Below are 21,241 nucleotides of genomic sequence, written 5' to 3' on the forward strand. Positions count from 1 at the left end.
AGGAAAAGACTTTGTGAACAAATCCGCAGTAGCACCAGAACTAGCAGAAAGAATCAACAACTGGTATCTCATCTTATTAAAAAGCTTCTGCACTGCAAAAGAAACCATCAACAGAACTAAGAGACAACCTACAATGTGGGAAAACATTTTTACCAGCTGCTCCTCAGGCAAAGGACTACTATCTAGAATACATAAAGAACACCAAACAATCAGCTCACCCAAATATAAAGACCCGATTCAAAAATGGGCATGTGAAATGAACAGACATTTCTCAGAAAAGAAGTAAAAGCAGCAAGGAAATATATGAAAAAATGTTCCACATCACTGGTCATTCGAGAAATGCAGATGAAAACAACACTGAGATTCCAACTCACCCAACAAAGAATGGCTGCTATCAAGAAATCATACAATAAGAAATGTTGGTGGGGTTGTGGGGAGAAAGGAACCCTTCTCCATTGTTGGTAGGAGGGCAGACTGGTGCAACCACTATGGAAATCAATATGGTAGATACCTCAGAGAGCTTGGACTGGAGGTTCCATTTGACCCAGCCATAGCTCTGCTGGGTATCCTTCTAAAATCACTTCTTAAAAATGTCCAAATGATTGCTTTAATTATGGTATAAAACTTAGTAATTAAAAAACCTAATTATGAACTAAATTATTAGCATACTGCTTGTGTTCAGTATTGATGGATAATACTAGAAAATTCATATTCATATTTTATATATTTTATCTTTGTTTACATTATTTTAATTGATTTGCTAGTTTCCACCAAGAAAAAGTACTGAGCCATTTTCAAATACTAGACAATGTGTAAGTCACTATAGAAGACAAGTTTTTTTTTTCTTTATCCTCTATCCCAGTAGAGAAGTCAGGCATTAGAACTAACAATCATGATGTAATGTGATAAGTGCTCTTGAAGAGGCCTTTGCATATAAAGTACTTGTGTTGCTAGGACCAGGAAAGAAGAGAGTCAAAGTATCTGAAGCAGAAAATGAGTTTTTGGCTTCCTCAATCAGATGGACAAAGTAGTGCAGGCTAACATATGAAACCACATCCTTGGTGTGGGTAACCCAGAATTCAGGGTTTTGCTTGTTTGGTGTGACTAGGTCACGCTGTGTACTAGATATTTGAGTGACTAATAGGTAATCGTGCAATCAAATTATGAAGTGTCACCTTTGCCTTATTAATCTTGTTTTTTATTAAATTTATTGGGATATTTTAGGTATACAATACAGTTACATTCATGTACCTTTACATGAATGACTTATCTTGGTTCTTATTTTTCCCCATTCCCTATCCCGCTCTTTACCCTCCATCCTTCCCTGTTTGCAATTACATTGTTTCCATGTTCCTTTTCACATACTTTTTCTTCACTCTTTTACCTTTCCTTTACCACTCCCACTGCCTCTACTCTTTTAAACCTTTTCTTTCTATTACACAATTTCAAGTACACATTTTGATCCTTATTTACATTTTTAGTTTATTACACCAGAGAAACTATTTGGTAGTTACATATGTGTGACTTATTAATTTCACTTGAGTATGGTTTCAATGTGCATCCACTTAGCTATAAATATCTCTAGTTTCTTGTTGTGTATGGTGAACAGTACTCCATTTTATTTAAGAAATCATCTTTATCCAGTCTCTAGTTAATGTACAACTGGGCTGTTTCCAAATTTTAGCTATTACAAACTGTGCTGCTATAAACATGGGTGAGCATATATTGCTGTGGTATGACACTTTTAATTCTTTTGGGAAGATATCCAATAGAGGAACATCTGGGTAAAATGGAAATTACAATCCTAGTTTTTTGAGTTATTTCCACTGTGATTACCACAGTGGTTGCACCAGTATGCACTCCCACCAACAATGGAGAAGGTTTCCTATATCCCACAATCCCACCAACATTTGTTATTGGTTGATTTCTTGATAGCAGCCATTCTTTCTTAGATGCGATAGAATCTCAGTGTTGTTTTCATCTTCATTGACCAATGTAATTGAACATTTTTTCCTATGTTTATTTGCTTTTACTTTTTGTCTGAGAAATATCTGTTAACTTCAGATGCCCATTTTTGAATTGGTTCTTTATATTTGTAGGGACTGATTTTTTTTTAGTTCATTATATATTCTAGATAGTTACCTTTGTCTGAGGAACAGTTGGTAAAAATTTTTTCCCACATTGTAGGTTGTCTCTTATATCTGCTGGTGATTCCTCTGGCAATGCAGAAGCTTTAAAATAAATAAGATCCCAATTGTTGATTCTTTGTGCTAGTTCCCATGTTACTGAGGATAGGGTGTTCATGATGCAAGAGATGATGTCTTGATTGAAGTTCTCCAAAGAAAGAACTTGAGACAAAGATTTTGATGCAGGGAGCTTATTTGATAGGTTCACTGGTAAATAAGAGCAATAGATGCAGGAGACTTGTGTAAGGAACAAAGATGAGAGTTTTGCTGATTTAGGTAAAAGGGGAAGTCTATAAATGCCTCTGAGAAGCACACAGAATGCCTGCCAAAATACCTATTGAAAGGATAGTGGATTGGGAAACATCCACTGATACTTTATTTTGTTGGCTGAGGATTCCCTGGACTTGGATTATTCAGGCTCTCTGGGTCTTTGGCCTGAGGTAACTTCCCCAGTTCAAGAAGGCTTTGAAGAAAAAAAACTACAGACACATTAGACATCTTTCACATATTGCTATAGTATAGCTATAGCCATAATCTAAGAAGTGAAAAAAATCTGCTACAAATGAATAAAAAGAGGTAGGATGGGATCCTAGGTCTCAGAAAGACTATTCAATGCTATAGTGTCTGATCACAAAATCTATTTTGTTCATCAAATCTCCACTTGTTTGCCAGTTATAACAAAATTAATTATTGAAAATATTTTTATTTATTCATTGTGTTAGTTTGGGTTTTCTGAGAATCATATGCCAAAATAGGATTAAACATGGAAAAATTTTGTCTGTAAGATTAAAAAGGGGAGGGGGAGCTAGAGATTAGCAAAGCCCTAAGCCCATAATATAGGTCAATCTTTATATAGGAGATGGAGAAGGAAAGAAGAGTCAGTTCTAAGACACTTTTAGAAAGATACGAAGTGTCTTCAAGCCAATCAGCATAGTACCATATTTATCAGGAATGGTCTACCTCAGCACTCCTACCATGCTCAGTTATCAGTTGGAAACAGATCATCAGAAGTGGGATCTTGCTCCCCCCCGGATGAGTAAGAAGTTCAGTTAATTAGATCTTGTACTGGGACTGCTAAAAGGCACATTTCTATCCACACTTATGATTTTGACAAATGAAGAAAAACTCCTGTAGATCAGAAATATGAACCAGACCTCCAGATTTTCCTTTTTTTAGAGTTTGAAAATGGTTATTACAGAAGGGCATACTCAAATTCTATCTAAAACGGGGAGTGTTATATTCCTTCAGAGAAGGACATAGGATTCATGCTGTGTTATCATATACTACTACAACTACTGTACCAGTCTTTAAAAGTGACCCAGCTAAACTTTAATGTGTATGTGGGACAGTGTGAACCTCAGAATAGGAAGCACTAAAGGCAGAAAGTCTATGCAACAGGCATTCACATAATGTAAGCTTACCTGGCATTTGCCTTAGTGTTAATGTAATTTTTGCTTCCTCAAAAATATTCTTTCTATATTTTCTCCTGTATTCTCCTGGGAATATCCTTCACCTTCATAACCAAATTCTATTAGCTATTGCAAAACATATGATACCTTCTTAATTCTAGTCTTTTCCACTGTATTCCACCAATAGTTACTTCCTGAAGTTGTTTGGTTGGAGTTCCAGAGATGTGACAACTCTTATGGGTGTGTAAATTCTTTAGTGAAATAAAGCCACACTGAATTCATGCAAAAAATGAAGAGAAAGTTTCCCTCTGTCTTTAAAGATAAATACTTAAAAATCAATCACAGATATTGAAAACAAAAGGTAAAATATTACTCTGATGTTCTCCACAGTACTTTTATAGAGATGTCAGTAAAAAAAAAATCTTTTCTCAGCACTTTGATATGGGTCCTTTTTCTTTGTCTTTTGATAGAGAGATGAGTTCATGTGGAGTTGTACCAAAAGGCAAATCTCAGAAAATCATCATGCCATCTTCATCATTTCTTTTCTTTTTCAAGATGGTATCATACTGGGCAAACTTGCCTGATGGTTCCTTCCTGAAGATGACTTCTTCCTAGGAGACTTCTCACTTTCTTTTTCATGGCTGGCCCATCCTACCCACATGCTAGCCATGCCTGGACATGTTGTAATCCCAGTGCTGGACAGGCTGTATCACTAACCACTGATTTATCTGTTCCACTGAATGTTCAACCCCAGTTACTATTCCAGGCAATTGATCTTCCTTTAATACTGTGGTATTTCATTTGTTCTCTGAAGCAATCTTATTATTTTTTTTATCAGAGTTATGGGAGCATTGACTAACTGATTATATCCCTGAGCACAATGACAAAACTGTATTCTTAACTCAAAAGGAGATAACCCATGTCAAATTGATTCTACTTTAATACATTTGGCTCTTTCTTTTCATCCATGCCAGACTGCAGAAATCCAATTGAATTTTTGCATTCATTTTAAAAGTAATAGAACACAAAAATAGGAAAATAACACTTGGTCACTCATCAAAGAAAATTGAGCAAAATGTACTGCACATTTTCTCTTCAGATCATATAAATGTTTCACCTTTTACATTTTCAGCTCAGTGTATTTTACTTTTATGAAATGAAAGCCATTTGTAAGGAAATTAAAATAGCAGCTACTTCTTACTGAAACCTCTGTGCTGGACACTGGTAAATACTTTATGTAAACTATTTCTAAAATTTATAGCTACCTTCCAAATTAAGTAAGATTATTATCCAAATTTCCCATTTGAAAATTAAGGGCTACTTTTATCATCTTTGCAATTATGAAGTTTTTCATAATTTCATTGTTTCTAAACCCAGCACTTCATAATTTTTATTTAATAGAATATGTCAAACAAACTGAATGGATTAACCACAGCTGTGGCCTTCAGAACACTTGTCTTCACTTTACCCTTTTAAAGTTGATTTGTGAAAGAATCCTGGCTCAAAATAGGAAACAGGTGAATAGCTCTGAAAGGTCACTCTCACATCTAAGAGTCCAATTCCTAAAGTTCCAGTTTGTATTTTGCAGAACCCTAGGGCTCTTTTGCAGCTACAAGCAGAACAGGGAATAGATTTTGGGGCAGTATAGAAGAATTATGGAATTTTAAATTACTATTTCAAGCAGAGCATTTCCAGTTTCATTCTTTTGTAGAGTGCAGTTTCATACAGAATATAGTTTAAATATCCAGGATTCACTAATACATAATGTGTTATAGAGAAAACTGAACAATTCCTTCAAGTTTTCTGGTGAATTGGTACTTTTTTTGTTTTTTGTTTTGACAGCCCCATTAACAAACCAAGTCATATAAATTCAGGTTTCATCTGATTTGCTTTCAGGATTATAGAGTCAAATAGTGGTTATGATCATGAGTAATGATATCTCAAATTCTGCATTATAAACTTGAGACCACTATTTTTTAGAGTTAATGTGACTTTAAGAAATTTGCTCAAACTTTCTGAACATTAGACTTCTTAGGTATAAACTGAGGATAACAGTAGAACTTTGTCTCAGATTGATTCAAAGTCTAAATGAATATAACCTAATGTGTTTCACATTGGAAATGATTTAAAATTAGATAATTATTAAATACCTGCTTAATTATTTGTGTCACCTTCAATAATGCCTAATGACTCCTTAAGACATGACAATAAAAACATTTTTAGCAGACTTTTGGTATCTCTCTTTCTGATATTGCATTTAATTTTTTTTCTAGGCATATAGTGTATGGCTCTTAGTCAGTTTTCCTGTTGCTAGGATCTAATACCCAACTTCCATATTTTAAAGATGAAAATGGTTTATTTGTCTCGCGGTTTCAGAGCATTTAGTTCATGATCTTCCTGGCCTCTGTGAAGAAATATCATGATAGAAAAGTCATGAGGGAACAAAGCTGCTCAGTTGATGGCATCTGGGAAGTAAGTAGTGAAGGAGAAGAGCACCACTATAAAAGAAGACGTGGAACAGGTATAGCATCCCAAGGTCATGCATCTGTGACCTACACAGAAACACCCAGAAGTGTGCTTTACTAATGGCCGGCATGGTTCTTAATACAATTTTACATATTGTGATTAATGATCACAATCCACCCCTTCTGAACTTGATAACCAGATGTGTCTTCCTAAATGATACTTAATTTCCAAAAAATTAAATGCAATATCAGAAAGTGAGATACCAAAAGTCTATTAAAATGTTTTATTGTTATGTCTCAAGGAGTTATTAGGCATTATTGAAGGTGACACGAATAATTAAGCAGGTATTTAATAATTATAGCTTATATTTTAATTATTTCCCTTATGAAACACATCAGGTTATATTCATCTAGTACTTAAATCAGAGACAAAAAATAGAGAATTAATAACTTGACTTGACATGATGAATCTGTTTTCATAAAACTTGAAACATACTAATCCTCTCTCCAAAATCGCAACAGATCCAGCCTTTTTCAAAAGTTCAAATCAACATCTCTTCTGAGATCAAAGAGAAAGTCTTAGCTGTGAACACCTGTATAAGTAAAAAAACAAGTCATAAAATCACAAAGTAAAATAGTACAGGGTAAACATTCCTATTCAAAAGAGAAGAAGAGAGAGATAGAAAAATATCAGACAAAAAAAAGACCAAAATCCAGTAGAGCAAACAATTACTCTTGTAACTCCCTACCCTGAATTTGGGAAATATGGAGGTGCAATATGAGTTCCACAGAGCTTGGACAGTCACACTTATAGCCTAGCTAAATGCATTTCACATATCCTCTCTCATTGGCTGGTTCCACTCATGACCTGCATTTAACTCATCAGATGTTCCATGTTCCTGGCATCTTGGAATTCCTGGGGTATCTACTGTTCTTTTAGCTTTACCCTTGTACTTTCACACACTGCCCTCTTAAGTCCTGCAAACCTTTCTTTGAAATCTGAGTGGATGTCTTCATAACCCCACAACTCTTGCATTCTGCATGCCAGTAAAACCAGCATCACATGGGCAATCCCAAGATCTCCTGACAGTGGAAGCAATAGCCAGGCCCTCTTGGATCTTGGCTGCAGTGAACTCTATGTTCCTGAATGAGTAAGCACACTGAAATTAATCCTGGGGAACCAATTCTCTAAGAAGTTCTTAATTAGGGGTCTCAGAAATCTCTTGTCAAGTGAAAGTTTAATATTTTTGCATCTATGATCCTGTGATAGGTGGGAGTTTGATTACTAAACTGCCCTCAAATCACCTGTCTACTTGTACTTGCATGAAGCACTTGGTTTCTTTTTAATAGTGTTAATTAATCAGCAGCTATATTTCTTTTGGCTCCAACTTTATACATGGTTTCTTTTGGGCCAAAATTTAGTTTTTTTAAAAAAAATTGCTGTTTTTTGCTCCCAATTCTTACTGTACAGTTGCCTAAAAGCATTCAGCAGTACCCAGGTAGCCTGAACAATAGGATGCCTTAAAATTTTCTCTACCATATCAATTAGCCCATATACCTTACACTCAACCTTCTGTAAAGTCTTATGACATAGGCAAAATGTAGGTAAGTTCTTTGTCAGAATGTTACATGTATAATTTCTCATACATTTACAATTGAAATGCCTCCTGAGCTTGGCATTTGGTGTTTACATTCCTATCAGCATTCTAGTTTTCTGAGTTTTGACAAGAATTTTTCATCAGACTGCTTACAATTTTCTAGATTTTGTCCAGCTCAATTCTGAAGTGTCTTCCAAACCCCTCTTGTAAAGCAGTTAGAGGGCTTTTGAACCACATGATCAGATGTAATTACAGCAATGACCCAATTTCTCTGGTATCAATTTTCTCTGTTAGTCTGCATTCCCATCTCTGAGACCCAATACCAAATTCCCACAGCTGAAAAGAGTAGAAGTTTAATTTTGTTTATCCTTTCAGGGGATTCAGTTTATAGTTGGCTAGGTCCAAGGCAGAAATTTTATGGTGGAATGGCATAGTGGAAGAAAGAAATTTGTTTCACGGCACTGGTAAGTGGAGCTGACAACAGTGCCAGACATAAAGAGGCTAGAAACCATATATGGTACCCAAGATCACACCTTTTGATCCATTCAGTCACATCCAGAGTGTGCTTCCATAATCTCCTTGCATTTCTTAATCCAGTCAAGTTGACATATCCTGATTATGCAGCAACTTTCCTAAATATTACTTTTTTAATACATGTAACATATTGGATTCGTTTTCATACACATCTGTATAACTTGATGTTTGACATCAAAACATGTTTATAAATACATCAAAATATGTATAATAGTGGCTTCATGTTATATTCAAATTGAGGAGCAAAAGATACATCTTATATGCCTGTAGTCAATATTACAGTGGCCCTGACTTAAACAACTACACATATGATGTATTTTTCAGGCTTCACTCTTTAGTCACATTTTTCCATGCACTTGGCCCTGCAAAGAAATATGTTTTTTCAAACAGAGATTTATTAGAGATAAGCTACACCTGCTTCAAATTTATTGAATATTTTGTGGAATGTGCCCAGAGGAATAGCCTGTTGATTGTTTAGCATTAATCCAGTGTGTCTTCAATTGAGTATTTAATCCACAGAAAGAGTGATTATTCTATATTTTCTAATGTTGCAGCCATTTTTCTTTTTTTCTTTTTTTGGTACTGGGGATTGAACTCAGGTCCTTGTGCTTGCAAGGCAGGCCACCGTACTGCTGAGCTAAATCTCTGGCTTCAGCCATTTTTCTTAGTATTCACAAATATTTTGTTGGATAGTGTGTAGGACTGTCAGGTTTGTTATGTTGGACTGTGAATAAAAAAATAGGAACTTACAGAAATACTCCTACTTATTTCTTGATTGTAAATATTGCATCAATATGATGGAACCAAACTACTGTAGCAGTTTATGAAATTGTCAAAGTTAAAATCCAGGAGAGTTACTGAAATTAGAAAATAGGATATAATCACCTAACTGGAATCACTTGAATAGTATCAGTTGAAAGGTAGCTCATTACTCATTGCAGTAATTTCCCTTTTAATCAAGAACACACCAATTTGCTCATTTCAGTTTATATTGTATTAATCTTAAAAGTATTGTTTGATGTCTGAACAAGTGTTGTGCTTTCATACTCTCTAGGAGTTTTCTTCTACTTTTCCTTACTGTTGCTGTTAGTTAGCTTCAGTAATAAGAGCATTCTTCTTAATTGCTGTTATTCTTCCACCCTTCTTTACAATAGCCTTGACAGTATGGAGATATAATAATGGTAATACATATAAATAAAAGCTTGGTTCATCTTTCCTTATATTTAATTCCTCATTAAACAAGAGTATTTAGACAATTGTAATTTTAGATAAAATACAGAATTGAGAATTCTGTGTGACAGTTTTGAAAAATACCTAGAAGCACCTCCAGCCATCATATAAAGGTCTGTATTAAAAGTAAATTTCCAGTTAATAGTCCAGAAAATTGATACAGATTCTTGATCAGTTATTTCTGATAACTTTCTATGGAGCAGTAGGTGTAGATGCCAGTGGTAAATTTTGGAGAGGCTCTATTGGGGTCACATGTCAAAGTCAATTGTGGGTCAGCAAATATATTACATCCTATGATTATGTGAATAATTTCTAAATTTTCTCCATATCCTATGGATAACCATGGCTTATCCCTTAAAATACCTGTATTTTTTGTGAAAAGCAATTTTATGGTCAGATAACATACCAAATTTTATGTATAACCTGAAATTCTCAGACAATTTGTTTATTACTACCATTTCAATATCCCATTAGTGCATGATTTAAGTGTAAAATTAATTGTATGATTTAGTAAACAGCAACATTTTAGTGAGATTTGTAAAAAAAATGTCATTTGTAGAGACAGGAAGCTTTAGATATTTGAATCAGTTGTAAGTTGTTTCTGACTTGAATAAATACATAGAAGCTTTGTGTAAAAATTCATAGCTGATTCAATTAGTGTCATAGACTTTTTTAAAGAAAATATTTGTGATTGATACATATCAAGAGATGTTGCCTCAATGCAGAGATATTGAATCTAGGAATAACGGAAAATCATTGCTGTGTCTAACTTTTTGTATTTCACAAAAAACTCTGCTTGCCTAAGCAATATTAATTCATAAGGTTATTACATGCGTGCAAATTTTTAGGCATTGTGCTAGGTATTAGTAGCAAACACAAAATGGTTCCTACTCTTAAAGTTCTTGCAATTTAGAAATGATATCATCAAGAATATTAAAAATAAAGTGGTACTGGAATGGGTGTGTATTAGGTGTGACAAGTATCATTATCGTATTTAATCTGCCCTGGGATGGTGGTCTAGTCTGTTTTATGCTTCTAAAACAGAATACCCTAGAACACAGATTTGTTTCTTAGAATTCTTGACACTAGAAAGTCCAAGCTTGAGGGGCCCTCATGTGGTGAGGGCTTTCTTTCTGCTTCAGCCCATGGTTGAAGGATAAGAAAGTGAAAATAAGAGAGAAAACTTCATTCCAGAGAGGGATGGATTCACTTTTTAAAAATATAACAAACTCACTGTCATGATAATGAAGCCACCCACATGATAACAATATCAATTCACTCATAAGAGCAGTGCTCTCATGTACCAATCCCCTCCCAAAGTTTTCATAACTTACCACTAGTGCATTGGAGATTAAGTTATTAACACATGAAATTTTGTGTTTCCATTTAAGCCATAGTTGAAAGGATGGGATAAGAAATCCACTGAGATGAAAAAGAGATGTATAATCAAAGTCATGAAAAGTGAATGGAGTCATCTACAAAAAGGAAGACAAACATCCTACCTACAAAAGCAAAAATAAGGAGACAAGACACACTGGAAAAGCAAGTTGAGTGTCAAAGTAAATGTGATAATGTGAAAGTGTCAACAGGCAGTGGTTGAGGAAGTCAAAGTTCTATTATTTTATATGTATCCCTCTTTAACTTGGATTTTTACCTTGAGGCAAGTGAAAAGCCAAGGAAAGCTTTGAATACACAATTCAGTCCAAATTAACTTGTAGTTTAGAAAAATCACTAACAGCAGTTTGGAGAAAAAAAATGATGAACAGCAGCTGTAGGAGATTATTGAAATCATAGCGAGAAGCAGGGTGATACCTGTGAGAATGGAAAGAGGCAGACAATCCTGTATATGGACATAGTGCCCACAAGAATTGGAAACCAATTTTCAGCTTATACGTAAGTAATTGGGGAATCAAGGATGACATGGAAGAGTCTTATTTAGTTGGGCAGAAGTGTTGATATTCACCACAATAGTAAATATGGCAAAATAGTCAAATGTTGAGAAACTCAAAATTTTGGTGTGAGATATGCTGATGTTTAAAACACTCATGGTATCTTCAATAGAAAGTATTGTTTGAATCTTCAATTATTATTATTTTTGTCATATTTGTGGGTACTCACAAAGCAGAAGATATTAGTTATCAAGAGCAGTAGTTTATCATTAGTTTCATATGCTAGCATAGAGTAGGAAGTTCTAGGCTACTTTATATCTTGGAATTACATTCACAGAACACTTTTAAGAAATTAGGACTCTAACTTTCTTGATGGTGTATAGTGAGTGTGTGATGGTTTGAATGTCTTTTCATACGGATTAGGATGAATATAAATTATACTGAAGCAGTGACTTGAGAATACTAGAGATTCGCTTTAGAGAAAATGGGGTGAAACCTCAGAAACAAAAGGGTAACAGAAATTCTGAATAATGAATTTTAACTTAGAATTTAAAGGCTTTTTGGTTGCTTTATGAAAAACTGGGAAAGACCAACAGTTCATCAAGAATGTAAAGAAGGCAAAGAATGTGCATTGTCTTGGTCTCATGGATAAGTGTGCTTTTTTTAGTTTCTGCATACTTGGTGGCTTTAGAATTTCTCCTAAATATTAATGTTAGAGTTCACAGAGTTTTCTAATATGGTATAACTAATAACATTATATTTTTAGATGTACTCAGCAAGCATCAATTGAGCATTGTTTTTATGGAAAGTACCAAGAACAGGAATACAACAATGCACATTTTGTAGTTGAGTCTCATCAAAAAGAGTCAAAGCAACATATATAATAAGAATAATACAAAATATGCATGAATACATGGGAAATTGAGTAATGACTGTAAGAAACTTGCAAAGATTTAATTAAGGAGATAGTACCTGAATATATCCTTGAGGGATTTCAAAGGTAAATGTTGTAGCCAAAAACTATTTTCAGTGTATGAACAAATTCTAAGACTTATTTCCTATGAACCAGGCACAGAATCATATAAAACATTAATCCAATCATATTGTCCCTATTCTATAAAAGCAAAGCAAAAAAAATGACAGATGCAAGAACAGTTAATTGAATCACTAAATGGTCAAGTTTTCCACATTCCTCTGTGCATTTTAAGGCAAAAAGTCTATATCTAGTTTCAAGTGGATAAAGATAAACCTAGAATATGAGAGAATAATTTAGGATTATCTTTAAATTGATAATTTCCTGCATCCAGGACATTAAATAGTATGAAAGTCATTGACAAGGTTTAACTTTTGTCAAAAGTGTATGTTTACACCTTACTTCTGACATGTAATAGAGTTGATTATGAAACTCCAAAATTATAATCTTGCAACAAGTGGTTACATAGATCCCCCGACTCTGGTAAAAGACCAAGTGAAATAAAATGTATTAAATGTAATCACCAATTATCCTAAATGATGACCAAATGATGAGTCAATATTTCATGTTTTGACCCTTTGAAAATATGGAACTACAAAGAGATACTTTGCCTAAGTTCTTGTGAATATGGTTCCCTTACTAAGCACCATATTTTCTTGAAAAATTAAAATCACTACATTCTATGCTATGAAAACAGGTTTTACAACCTGTGGACTCTAGTCTGATGCATTGAAAAAACATACTCTTGCCTCAAGAGTCATGCTACTTATTGCAGAATTTACATTCTAAATCTAGAATTTATATTCTAAGTGTGTTCATGGATATGAACCTCCACATCTTAAGCATTTCTAAGTGAATCTGTAAGTACTCTTTTTCTTTTCAATTTTTGTTGCCACAAGCAACAATAGCAGTGGACATTTGCATTAGAATATATTCCTTTATCCAGTCACATGTGTGGATACAGTCTTTTTTGAGGTATTTTAAGTATTAAATTTGGTTAAGAGTTCAACACAACCGAGGAATTCCACAACTTATTGTTCAAATGTAGAAAAATATTACAAGATTTACCTCCAAGTTGTTTTGATTTAGTTTTTCACTTTGATGGGCTAGTTTTAAAGGGTAGTTTTATGTTTGCAGAAAAATTGAGTATAATTGTACAAAGATTTACCATATACTATGTCTCCTGCCACCAAATATGCTATAGCTTCTATTATCAACTCCAATGGAATGGCATATTTATTACAGAATATGAATGCACAAATTACATATATATATATATATATATATAGTGATATCATCAAATTTCATAGTTTACATTAAGGTTGCATCTTTTGTTGATTTGGACTAATACATGTTAACATATATCCACCATTACAGTAACACATAGAGTTGCTTCACTGCCCAAAATATCCACCATTGAGTCCCATGTTGTGCTTTGAATACACCTACAATGCTCTTTTCCTTGCATCTTTTCACTGACAAAATGCCTTAATCTGTGCTAATTACCCTCAGATCTCCAGTGGCCTCTTCTCATAAAGTCTTTTGTAAAAATGTAATTTCTCTGTATATTCTTCTTGTTCTTGTTTAAAATTGCTTCCAACCAAGATTCTAGATCTCATCTCTGTCTTCTCTCCCCTCTCTCTTCCTCCTCATCCTGCTTTCTCCTCGCTTCCTCTTTGTTTTGCCTATATTCTAGGGAATTTCCAAACAATTTTCACCAACATTCTTATATTTTTGCTTGTTTTGTAATCTTACCATCTGTAGTTTTAAATGCTATCTTCTTTTTCTCTCATTTGTCCATTTCTTAGCCTTTCAATGTTAATAGATTATAAATATTTCAGAATTGGGAATTCTAATTGGAATAGAATTTACAGTAAAACCAGCCTTTCAAATATTATGAAAATAACTTATATCTAGTAAAAGTTTGAAGTAAGATAAAAAACAGATTTTTCTCTGTATATTGGCTCTTACATGTTATCATTCGTATACCTTTTCTGAAAAAAGTACTTAAAAAAACAAATGTTACAAATGTAATTAAACAGTGTTGAATTAAAGATAAGCTTCAAAAGGAATGTCTTTAAAAGGGACATTTAACATAATTTTCACCCCTTTCCTTTACCCAATTAGAATTTTGAGAAAAACCAAAACAATGAGCCATGACCCATATACAACATTTCTCATTAAAGCTTGAAAATCATATTGATTTCTATGAATGAATCTGGCTAATAGTGAGATTGCACTAAATCAGTTTAGACTGCACTAGCATCCTATCGTGTTGAGACTTCTGAGTCATAAAAACAGTGCATCTCAAACGACATTATTGACACTTTGGATAAAATAACTAATTGTTGTTTGGGTGTGCCCTATTCATTACATTATGTTCAGCCAGTAGAACAAAACTCCTCTCACTCTGTTTCCAAAAGAACCCAGTTCTAACAAGACAAACTGTCCTCAGACATGTCATATGTCAGGAGCAATTCTACATAATTTTTGGGAAAAATCATTTGATTAGGCCTAGTTCTTCTTCCTACAAGCCAACTATTGTATGTTGAGACATAACTCCATTTTGGCATTCAGTCACAGCTAAAACTTCAATGGTCCAGTGATTCTGTGATGCTCCAGGACAAAAATTACATCAGCTGGAACAAAATCTTCACATGGATAGTTCCTTATTGTTCTAGGATTTTTCACCCCTTCTGCCTCCACTGCTCTCTGAATCAACATTTTATATTTTATATTTATATTTATAAGACTTTATGAACAAATCTTCAGTAGCGCAGGAATTAGTACAAATAATCAACAAGTTGGATCTCTCTTAATAAAAAGTTTCTGCAGTGCAAGAGAAACCACCAACAGAGCTAAGAGTTAACCTACAATGTGGGAAAAAATTTTACCTGCTGCTCCTCAAAGGACTAGTATCTAGAATAAATAAATAACAACAAAAAAATTAGAGACTCCAAATTTTAAGACCCAGTCCAAATGGGCATCTGAAATAAATAGGCATTTCTCAGAAAAAGAGGTAAAAGCAGCAAATAAACATATGAAAAAATGTTCCTTCCACATCACTGGTCATTTCAGAGATGCAGATGAAAACACTGAGATTCCACCTCACTCCAGAAAGAATGGCTGCTATCAAAAAATCAACCAGGGGCTGGAGACTTAGCTCAGTGGCTCCGGTGCCTGCTTTGCAAGTGAAAGGACCTGAGTTTGATCTCTGGTAACAACAACAACAAAAATCAACCAATATCAAACCTGGTGGGGCTGTGGGGGAAAAAGGAACATTTCTCCGCAGTTGGTGGGCATGCAGCTGGTGCAACCACTGTGGAAATAAATGTGGGGATTCCTCAAAAACTAGGATTAGAGGTCCTGTTTGGCTCAGCTATTCCTTTTATGGATATATTCCCCAAATAATTAAAAGCATATCACAGCAACACATGTGCACCCATGTTTATAGTGGCACAGTTTGGAATGGCTAAATCCTGGAAACAGCTTAAATGCCCATCAACTGGTAATTGGATAAAGAAGACATTTTTTCTTTTCTTTTTTTTTGTTTTTGTTTTGTTTTGTTTTGTTTTTTTCTTTTTTTGGTACTGGGGATTGAACTCGGGTCCTTGCTCTTGCAAGGCAGGCCACCGAACCGCTGAGCTAAATCCCCGGCTTCGGCATTTTTTCTTTTTTATGAAACGGGGTACTTCTCAGCCATAAAGAAAGAAATACTAGAGACATTTATAGCTAAATGAGTGCATCTTGTGGCCATACTCTTTTCTTTTTTATTGAGTTTATTGGTACTTTTAAAGTATACAGTACAGTTACATTTATCATTGGGATCTTGTACCTTACATGACAGGTGTTGGTTCTCATTTTACCCCATACCCCTTCCCTCCTTCACCTCCTCAACCCTCCCCTATTTACAAAGTGTTTGTTTCCATTTTTTCCTTGTCTCATACTCTTAAGGAAAATTAGTAGGACACACATTTGTAAATACACAATAGTTTCTCTGGTGTGAAAAACTATAAGTGTAAATAAGATCATAATTGTATAACTGATGATATGAAATAGGAAGTAAAAGCCTAAGTGTGTAGAAGACTTGGAAAGGTTAGGGGAAAGGAAAGAAGGGAAAAGAAAAAAATATTAGAAAAGGAAAAAAAAATGGAAACAAAGTCTTTGTCAATAGGAGAGGGTGGAGTGGGTGAAGGGAGGGCACGGGTATGGGGAAAAAATGAGAACCAAGACCTGTCATGTAAAGGTACAAGATCCCAATGAGGAATGTAAATGTATTTTATACCTGAAAAGTGCCAATAAACTCAATGAAGAAAAAAAAAAGAAAAAGGTGAGAAAATCCATTACTAACAGCTAGCGGTTAAAAAAATACAAATACTCTTTCACCTAAAGATCAGTTCGTATGGAACCTTGACTCTTCAGAGAAAAATTAATACTTCTGAGAGTTGTATGTGCATCTGTAAAGACTAATGGATGCCTCAAATATAACTCATAAAATGTTATAGTATAACTTATAGAATGAAATAAAATATAAACAAAAATAACACAAAAGACAGGGAAAGTGAATAGATGGAATTTTTATGATTATAAGGTCCTTATACTTTATGTGGCTAATTATTAGTTGAAAAAAATTGTCATACTAAGAATGCATTTGCAATTCAGTAGACAAAATAACTATTACACTATCAAAAACAAATAACTGAATTGTAAAGGAACATCTCTGTTAGCAATTATATTAAATAATGATATCAAAATAAACAGGATGTTTAAATTAAAATTATTACAGTAAAAACCACATTGCCACTAATTCTTTCCAAACTATTCCTTCACATTTATTCAAACATATTAATCCTGTTATTCTTGCCACTTTCTGGAGTAGTACTAGAAGTTCTCTTCTGTGAATGTCTTTGTGAGATACGATAAAAAAAAAAAAGTACATGGATGCTACTGCCGAGTGCCATCCAACCAAAAGTCAGGCCTGCAAAACATATTGCAGTGTATCCTTATCCACTGTATTCACCAGATTGGCATGCTGGTTATGTCTCTTCCTCAAAGTCAAATGATCAACAGGTGCATAAATTTTGAATCAGTAAAGAATGTGTACTTAGGGCTGGGGATTTAGCTCAGTGGTTCCTCTACCTGCCTGGCAATTGCAAGGACCCGAGTTCGATCCCCGGTACAAAAAAAAAAAAAAAAAAAAAAAAAAAAGAATGTGGACTTATTTCCTAGGCCATATGTTCCCAGTATAAAATTCTTGAGCATATCCAATGTTATTTAGACCAAAAAATTGGTTCTTACTGGGTATATAGTACCACTTTCATGATATTTGGAATATTCATCTACTGCTTAACTCATGTTCCTGCTAATTACAAGTATATGGGCTTGACACTATTGTTTTGAAAATCCGTTTAAAATATATATACTATGTTTTCATGATAATGTCTTTACACAGTCTTCAAATATTACCACAGAAAATAAATTGATGGATTTTTTACATATTATACCATTCACAGAAATGAGTATCCTAGTGAAAATAGCAAGACAGAAAGCCATGCAGGAGATGAGTGCAAAGACCAAGGTGATGTCCACAGACAAGTACTGTATGGATTCAAGATACATATTGGAGGCATGAGAAATTGGTAAATAATTTAATGTACAGATTAGGAAAAATATTATTTCTGGTTTGGGTACCGAGCAAAGTAACAAGCAAACAAAAAACTTTGTATGTTCCCTATTTATAAACTTTGAAGAAACACTTTGTTTTTAGATTACTTTTATTCCACCCAAAGGACTCGTACAGCTCTCCAGCAGGCTATGGGCCATTCATTTGAGAACGGTGTAGTTTTACTGTAGGAAAGAGCATCTTGGTATTGGAGACCTAGATTCAGCTGAATACCTTGGTAAAGCCAACTAACCATGCACAGCCTATGTTTCCTCATCTGTAAAACAGGTCAATGATAGCTTCTTTACAAAGTTCTTGTGAGGGTCAAAACAGAAAAAAACTTTAAAAATGCCTTTAGTGGAGATTGAACTTGTAAGAATTTCAACTATGCTTTTTAACTTTCCTTGTGTGTGGCTTAACTTGGTGTCATATATATATATAGTGTTTTTATAGTTAAATTGATTTTGATATAAATATATTATTGGTAATATATCACAAATAAAATGCATAATGCATAACTGTTCTTACTTATACTTATATATAAATTACATGACTATATGCATACATTAGTGAAATGAAGCAGAAAGCAAAAATGGAACCCCAAAATTCAACCAGAGCATTCTTTATATGCATAATGCTAGTGGAAAGTTAGTACCAGCTAAGGAATGTTGTAGCAAAGATAATAGCTCTTTGTCAACCTTATTTATTCTTCTCAATGCTAGAATGCTCAAAGAATGCCTAAGGCTTTCTAGTTGATGTCTTTGAAGCATACGATCAATTTTCTGATTTTCCTCACTCTGGATCTCATCTAAAGGGAAAGGCAAAGTACTTCTCTTGAAGAATAGTTTGCACACTGACCAGCTAATATACTTTAACAGTACCAATATTTTAACAAAAATAAGAAGAGAGTAAAAGCAACTTGAGATTTCTTTTTTTTCTCATTGAGTTTATTGGTACTTTTTAGGTATACAGTACAGTTACATTCATCATTGGGATCTTGTACCTTTACATGACAGGTCTTGGTTCTCATTTTTTCCCCTTGATTGATTCTTTCAGTTAGAAGGATTCTTTTCTGGTTGTTTTACTTCTTTTACCACCATAATAGTGTTTCTCCTTTCATATCCTCTACTGCCATTGTTTGACTCATGTGTGCATTATACCTTGTCACCATATTATATTGTAAAGTTCCAAAACTTTCTCAACACTAAAGTAAACGTTTAAAATGAATGAAAAACCTAATATTATATAGAGGGCTAGATAAATAGGTAGAATGTTTGGGCTAAAGTCTGGCCAGTTGGACAAAAGGAATGAATCCATTATTTAAGACTGGCAGATTTTTGTAAAACTTTTCTTTTTTAAAATAGATATTTAGAAAAAATATTTATCATTATTAAGTTTATGGGTACATTTTAGGTATATAATACAGTTATATTCATCACTGGAACCTTGTACCTTCATATGACTGATCTTGGTTCTTATTTTTCCCCATTCTCCAGCCTTCCCTTCACCTCCTCCACCTTTCCATTTACAAAGACATTTTTATACAGTCTCCAGTTGATATACAATTGGGTTGTTTCCAAATTTTAGCAATTACAAACTGTGCCACTATAAACATGCTTGAGCATATATTGCTGTGGTATGATTCTTTTAATTCCTTTGGGAAGACACCCAACAGAGGAATAGCATCTACTTTATCAATAATACTCTCATAAATATGGGGAACTCAGTAGGAAACATTAAAACAATCCTTTCTATAACTGTTATCCTCCAAGACAGTACTAGACTTACAAATATATGAATTAACATCTGGCTTTTAAACTAATATAATCAGATATAACCTTTACTTGGCTATTATTTAAAGAAATATCTGTCCCAATCTCCTACCCTTCCATTACTACTCCATAAATTTTGTCACCCTAGGTTGATATTTTCACAGTCAACTTGCAACTGACTCATGAGTGTGAAGGTTTTGCCAAAGCCATCTTCTCTGCAAGAACACAAAGAAAATGAATTGACTGTTGTCAAATTCTACAGACATTATTGAATTCTATACAAATCTGTAGCAGGTAAATAATTAGTATTTCATTACCTCCCATGCCATATATATGATTTCTGAAGAGTAGTATATTACAGATAATATACTGTATTGGGCATTTCAAAGACATATACTCCATATTTTCCCATGGAGGCAGTGAAGTCACAATGGCTTAATGAGGATTTAAAATGTGCACCCATGAGTAATTTCTTCAAAATTAATGTAAGCTATTTCAGATGACTGGAAGAAGTTTGAGAAGTAGAATATAACTGGATATATAATAAGCCAATTTATCTTAATCCTTTCTGGCCTAATGTGAATTTTCCTTAAGGATTAGAAAAAGTCTCTCTCTGTGTTTGTCTCTCTCTCTTTCTCATTCTCTGTGTGTTTCTCTGTCTCTGTCTCTTCCCTCTCCACCTCCCCTCCACCTCCACCTCCTACTCTACCTCTCTCTGGTGATTGAGCACAATGCTTCTGTATGTTAGCCAAACATTATACATTGAACTATACCCTCAGTTCTCTTGTTTATATAACACAGTATAAGACATGAAACATTTTGAAAAAAATTACATTACCCAAAGTTCAGGGCAAAGTCTAAAAAGGCTGTAAGAACTGAAATCTAGATATGCAGGAATGGTAAGGAAGTGGAAAAAATAATGACATGCTAATCTTGACATTTAAGATCAGAAAACTTGAATTTGTGTCCTGCCTTAACCATTTATTTGCCACTAAACTTTTGTTAGTTTACCTATTTGTGAAGGGAACAATCAGAGGTGACCATATTTGTGGAAATTTCACAGAACTAATCATTACACATACTTTTAAGAAGTTTGGCACCAATGAGAAAGTGAGAACTGGCACGGGAGTCTAAATGATAGCAAGAATTTATATGATGCATTTAGGGGTTAGAGTGTACTTTCCCTAAATTCTTGTCTTGCAGTTTTTAAGTGTAAGTTGTAGAGACCAAGAGGTCCCTGATATAAAAGAGTATACCAAACCAGTACAAAGTGTTGCCGGAAATGAAGGACCTGTCCTTGGTGAATTTCCGACAATGTTGGTAAATATCAGTTGGCAAAATATTCACTGGATTTTCAAAAGCAGAGCGTGTTCTAATGACCACTTGGATGGATGAATGAATAAGTTGCTTAAATTGACCCTGTATTGCTTATACACAAGGGTGGATGTAGAACATCCTTCAAAATCTTCATGTGTTCCAAGGTGGGTTCATGGAATGTGACTAAATTTCCTCCTTTATGTTGT

Source organism: Fukomys damarensis, unplaced genomic scaffold (assembly GCF_012274545.1).
Source record: "Fukomys damarensis isolate Sample0158 unplaced genomic scaffold, DMR_v1.0_HiC HiC_scaffold_1, whole genome shotgun sequence".
NCBI classification, from domain to species: Eukaryota; Metazoa; Chordata; class Mammalia; order Rodentia; family Bathyergidae; genus Fukomys; species Fukomys damarensis.